This window comes from Sinocyclocheilus anshuiensis, unplaced genomic scaffold (assembly GCF_001515605.1).
Source record: "Sinocyclocheilus anshuiensis isolate Anshui unplaced genomic scaffold, SAMN03320099.WGS_v1.1 scaffold476, whole genome shotgun sequence".
Taxonomy (NCBI): domain Eukaryota; kingdom Metazoa; phylum Chordata; class Actinopteri; order Cypriniformes; family Cyprinidae; genus Sinocyclocheilus; species Sinocyclocheilus anshuiensis.
Window position 1 is genome coordinate 2,773,586 of NW_015554139.1, and position 5,281 is coordinate 2,778,866.

The 5,281-nt window shown below is 36.0% G+C and overlaps 1 protein-coding gene across 2 annotated transcripts in view; it reads right to left on the reverse strand.

Moving 5' to 3' along the window:
* LOC107670515 (glucagon receptor-like) overlaps positions 1 to 3,921 on the reverse strand; it is a 73,756-nt gene extending 69,835 nt beyond the window's left edge. For both annotated transcript variants that reach the window (XM_016463151.1, XM_016463149.1), the window contains exon 1: positions 3,673 to 3,921. The gene's annotated coding sequence lies outside the window, so the exon portion shown is untranslated. The remainder of the gene's footprint in view (positions 1 to 3,672) is intronic.
* Between the last annotated feature and the right edge of the window lie 1,360 nt (positions 3,922 to 5,281).

A 5,281-nucleotide genomic window follows, 5' to 3' on the forward strand; every position in this document is an offset into this window, starting at 1 on the left:
GCTAGGAGATATGATCATTTAAACCACATATTACACTGTCTGTAGGACTTGGTTGCACCAGTGCCATCACTCACATGTGTTAATCTGAAGCTCTGGGTTTACATTTGGCTTTTGGAACTTGTTTGGATGTGATAAGATAAAACACATTTGTTAATTTTTGTGTGCATGTTCACTGTATTGACAAGGCCCAAACATGAATGTTCTCTAAATTTGGCGAAGTCAAGAAAATAAAAAATGGCTTCTATGCTCATGAAAAAGGATGATGCCATCAGGGCATGTGGAGAAATTTATGCCCATATAAAGAACAACAGTAAGGCCCCAGTTACACACGTTGCCATCACTAGCCCACATAGGAGACTCAGCCTTCATGTTCAGCTGACAAAAAGTGATGCAAATGCAAGATATAACTTGTCTTGAAGGTCTATAATAAACAACATCCATGACAGACAAGGCCTGTGCAACTAAGGCATTGTGTGGAGGTCTGGATTTCAATGTATGGGGGAACTAAGAGTGAAACAACACCATTGTGTCACATACTTTCAATATCCTAGCATGTGAATTTGAATAAGTTGTAAATTACTGAAAATTATTCAAGTATAGCATGCCTTGAGGTTTATACCCTGTGAACTGAAAGACCTTTTCTCTAGTACTTAATTGCTTATTGTGAAATACTATCTTATCTTGTAATATGTGATGCTGTAGCCAACAGAAGAACCTGTAAATGTCTGAATGCATCAGATGGTTGATGGCCACTTCAGGTCCCCTCAAGCATTAAAACAGTCTGGATGGATTTATGTTTGCATTACAAACATATTAAACATGTGTTCACTCTTCATAGATAATTCAGTTTTTATCAGGACAAAGCAGATGTTGAGTCCAGATACACATCTCTGATGTAGAAGCAACCAGTGTTGCCAACTTGGCTGGTTATCCGCTCAATTAAGCTGATTTAGATTTTAAAAAGTCTATAACACCTGGAGAGAGCTATCCCTTAGCATTCCAATTCATCTCAATGGCAGTTGCTTGGTTGGCGCATGAAGCCCAGGAAGAACTCAAACTGGATGCTGCCATCTTTTCTTTGTGAGGCTTCAGTTCCAGAAAGCTTTTTGAGTCATAAATGTCATGTTTTTGAAAATATTTAGATTTCTTTTTTCCATACAGTACAATGAAAAGCACAATGAATGTGGGGACCCAACTGCATTACTTGTAGGACAAAGTGCAGGTATCGCACACAGAACACATAATTCTAAATGGATGTGTAAAAAAAATTAAAATAAAATAAAGAATTAAAAAAAAAAAAATTCAACAGCACAAACAGAAAATTTTAAATTATGAGAGTGGCTCTCTGTGGTCCAGCCAGTTTTTGAAGAGGTTTCCAAAGCTGCACCGCTAACAGACACTGAGCGGCAGTGAGTAGGTACACAGAAAACAAAGGTTTTGAAGGCTTCAGTTCCAGAAAGCTTTTTGAGTCATAAATGTCATGTTTTTGAAAATATTTAGATTTCTTTTTTCCATACAGTACAATGAAAAGCACAATGAATGTGGGGACCCAACTGCATTACTTGTAGGACAAAGTGCAGGTATCGCACACAGAACACATAATTCTAAATGGATGTGTAAAAAAAATTAAAATAAAATAAAGAATTAAAAAAAAATAAAAATTAAACAGCACAAACAGAACATTTTAAATTATGAGAGTGGCTCTCTGTGGTCCAGCCAGTTTTTGAAGAGGTTTCCAAAGCTGCACCGCTAACAGACACTGAGCGGCAGTGAGTAGGTACACAGAAAACAAAGGTTTTGAATTGTCACTTTTGAACTGTCCTTAAGTCTGTTTCATACTGTTTATAACATTCCAAAAATTTAATTCATATTTAAGGGTGAAAATCTGAAGGCTTGTGGAGTCTGTGCTTTGATGGGTGACACAAAGCTTGATTTTTTGACTTATTTTGGAAGTATTTTCATTGACGAGAAAATAAATAAATAAATATGGCAAAATTGTCTTAAACGTAAATTATTCAAATGTCTTGTTAACAGACCTGTCATATAAAAGTAATAGCACCTCAGATGTGATTACCTGCCGCTCAACCATAGGCTAGGCTATATATTTTAGTCTAAATAGTGGTGCATCATTTAATTTGTTGCAATCAAATACATATGGAGAGATAAACACTTATGGTTTTACACAGTTCATGTAAAAATAATAATAATAATAATAATAAATGCAGTTGAGTGAAGTCAGCGTCACCAAAATATCAAGTGGCAAAAGAAAACATGAACACAACAATCACTAACATAACACAACCAACTATAAACACAACTGTGAAAACTTCTGTCATGACTGACAACCTAGAACAGCTAGAATAAAGGTAACAATTAGCAAGCATATGCGAGTAAATTATCAGCTAAAACGTATCGATACATTTGAACTACAAGCGATCTCTCACTTTTTCCAGCTCGCGCTTCGCTTCTTTGGTGACTGTTTGCTAAAATCTAGGAACAGGCCAGCGAAAAACATTATTCTACACTTTTATCGCAATTTCACAATAAGCAAATATGTTATTAAAATACGATTAAATGGTCATTTGACTCAATTTATGGATAGATAAAATGTAAACAACTTGCTTGTCAGTGAGTCCTGTCAGTTCTCGCGCCACGCGCGCGGGGAGAGAGAGAACAGACGGCGCGTGGCACGAGAACTGACAGGATCCGTTTAAACTGTGGAAAACACTACAAAATAATAGTAGTGTTTATAGCCTACTATATGCTCTTCTTATAAACAATTATCAGCTAAAACGTATCGATACATTTGAACTACAAGCGATCTCTCACTTGTTCCAGCTCGCGCTTCGCTTCTTTGGTGACTGTTTGCTAAAATCTAGGAACAGGCCAGCAAAAAACATTATTCTACACTTTTATCGCAATTTCACAATAAGCAAATATGTTATTAAAATATGATTAAATGGTCATTTGACTCAATTTATGGATAGATAAAATGTAAACAACTTGCTTGTCAGTGAGTCCTGTCAGTTCTCGCGCCACGCGCGCGGGGAGAGAGAGAACAGACGGCGCGTGGCACGAGAACTGACAGGATCCGTTTAAACTGTGGAAAACACTACAAAATAATAGTAGTGTTTATAGCCTACTATATGCTCTTCTTATAAACAACTATAACATAAAATGTCACTAGCTACTTTCATTTGGCAAAAAAAAAAAAAAAATTAAATGCAGAATAGAAAACAGAAATGTTAAAGTTTAGCTAGGCTACTATTCGCCTTCGTAAGCATACAAAAATAAGATTTCAGGAAATATGTTATAGCTTTCTCTGTAGTTTACATTGAGTGATGTTTTTGTCCTCTTAAACTCCTGCGTTGATAAGATTGAGGTTAAGCAATCAGACAACGTGTTTTTAAGAGTTCTCTTTCTAAAAGATTTACTTTAGGTGTTACTTACTTTCTCCACCAAAATAAACAGTTTCATTTAAATCAAAATCCGTATGGATAATCTATTATGATTCTCAGAATAACTGTCGCTTCTACTTATTAACTTTCCCTTTTGCTCTTAAAAACGAAAAAAGCAGAAACATTATGTAGTTTCACTGTTCAGGGGAAAAGAAAAAAAAAATGAAACGTGTCTCGAAAGTCACAGTTGAGAAATAAATCAAAAGTGTTTTACCTTTAGCTCGTTTAATTCCGCGAAAATCCTCAATCTGCGATCCACAAGCGGTCATCTTCAGAGGGACAGAACCGAATCCCGGTGCAGGATTTAACACGTAATCCAATCCTGAATGGATTGAGGCGAGATGAATCCTTCGGAGAATATCAGTCTGCTCTGACTGGTCTGCCGTGAGTGACACGCATGAGCTCCAGTCCACGAACACAATGAAGCGCTCAAAGTGAAGCTGCGGAGCGCGTGTCTGCATCATCAGCCTGAAGTCAACACAGCACAGCGACCACTGCTGACTGCATTATACTATTAACTAAATGACAGCGTTAATTACGGTCAATAGAGTGAGACTGTAAGACAGTAACGTTCAATTTACTGAATGTGACATTATCTTTATTTATATTACTTCAGCTAGTATATGGCAACAAATACTAATAACATATTTACTTTAAGCTGTATAGAGAAGACTGGGGTTAGATGTCTGACTTTTTACTCCTCGTTATTTTACTTTCTGATTATTTTAGCTTATCTACTTCACAAGAAAAAGATACACTGAACACACATTAACCTTTTGAGACAAAGTGCCCCAACAACAGTACATGAGGTCAAATTATAAGGGGCAAGTTGTCACAGTGGAAGCTGCTATTAAACAGTGTGTTTTCCAGCAACATTTTAACAGCATAAACAATGAAACATAGCCTAATACAGTTCATGAAAGAGCATACATGTAAAAGCTTAAAAAAAAAAAACGTTTTGGCCAACAGAAACTGTTACTGTAAATATTACTTTGTATAAAATTAAAACATACAAAATGTGACCAGCTGACATTTATGAAAAATACCCTTGTCCTGAGAACTCCATGTTTATAAATGATAGAGTTGACATCTAAATGTCAGTGTGGATCTATCTATCTATATCTATCTATCTATCTATCTATCTATCTTACTAGACTAACATCTATCTATCTATCATATTAGACTAACATGGAGGACTAAATTCACAAAAAAAAATGAGAGAGAAAAAAAAACTGAAATTACAGAACCACAGCTAGAGAAAACACACTTGTGTAATTAGACTTTTGACTCAAACTTTAGAATTGCTGAGATATAGTCGTTGTTGTGGCACACTTAGACATTTAGACACAGCTTTAACAAAACTGATTTGTCTTTATTTTAAAATATGATAATGTGAATGACATACTGTACAAAGAAACTCTCAATGTAGGGACCTAAAGAAAATACAGGCAGTGCTGTAACACATTCACCATATATACAATGTGTATTATTCTATAACGTCTTCTGCATACAAGTATCATGTTCTTCATCCTAAAGATTAGGATATGGAAACATGCACCATCACAAAGTCATCATGCGACAAACACACCATGAATGAGATCCACTGCTGTGCTACGTCTGTGGAAATCTGCTCCCCTCTGCTGTGTGATTTATTTTTGTGTGTGAAAGATTGCTGGGAGCTCCATCATTACACTCAACACCTCACACAGAGCAATTGCAATGTACGCTCAGTCACAATGGAATGTTGAAACCCAATTAGCAGTATTGTTTCTTCAAAGGTTGTTCAAGTAGCACAACAGGACACTGAAGCTAAATACAGTGTT